The sequence below is a fragment of the Pediculus humanus genome, genomic scaffold (assembly GCF_000006295.1).
Source record: "Pediculus humanus corporis 1103172108315 genomic scaffold, whole genome shotgun sequence".
NCBI classification, from domain to species: domain Eukaryota; kingdom Metazoa; phylum Arthropoda; class Insecta; order Psocodea; family Pediculidae; genus Pediculus; species Pediculus humanus.
Genome location: NW_002987884.1, coordinates 121,252 through 122,116, shown reverse-complemented (window position 1 = coordinate 122,116; position 865 = coordinate 121,252).

Here is an 865-nt window from a genome sequence, read left to right as displayed (position 1 = left end):
AAAAAAAAGAAAAAAAACCGCGAAATAAATTTAAAATTTTAATTTTATTATCACCATTCGTATTATCGTGACACAAATTATACACGACGAAAAAATAATAATAATAATAATAATAATAATAAATAAATAAATAAAACAAAAATAAATAAAAACAAAAATAAAACAAAAACAAAAATAAAACATAATTTATATATATATATATATGTATATTATCATACTAAAAAATGAATAGATAGCAGTAGATAGATTAGATAGATAGATAGATAGATAGATAAATTAATAAATAAAATAAATAAATAAATAAAAACTATTTTTAAAAAAATATAAATTCTTACGCAAATCAGAAAAAAAAAGTAAATAAATAAATAATTTTTTATACAAAATGATAGACTGAATGAATGAATGAATTCAATCAATCAATCAATCAGTGAAAACGATGGTACATCAATAAGTTTATCATCATTATTTGTTATTAAGCGTTTTAGTTTATTTTTAAAAATTTAAAAACGTGGTTGGTTACACGTTGCGCGTGATTATTTACGTTTATGCGAATTCTCGTCAATATTTATATTTATTAAAAATAATAATAATAATAATAATAATAATAATAATAATAATAATAATAATAATAATAATAATAATAATAGCAGCAGTAATGATAATAATACTTTAATATTATTTATTTTTTAAACTAATTCGAAAAAATAATTCGAAAAAAAAAAAAAAAAAAAAATTTATATAGTTAAAATTACATTAGGATGTATATAAAGCTTCGAAAAAAAAAAGATAATAATAACAATAATAATAATAATAAATAATAATAATAAATAATAATAATAATAAAGATGAGAATATAAAATAAATA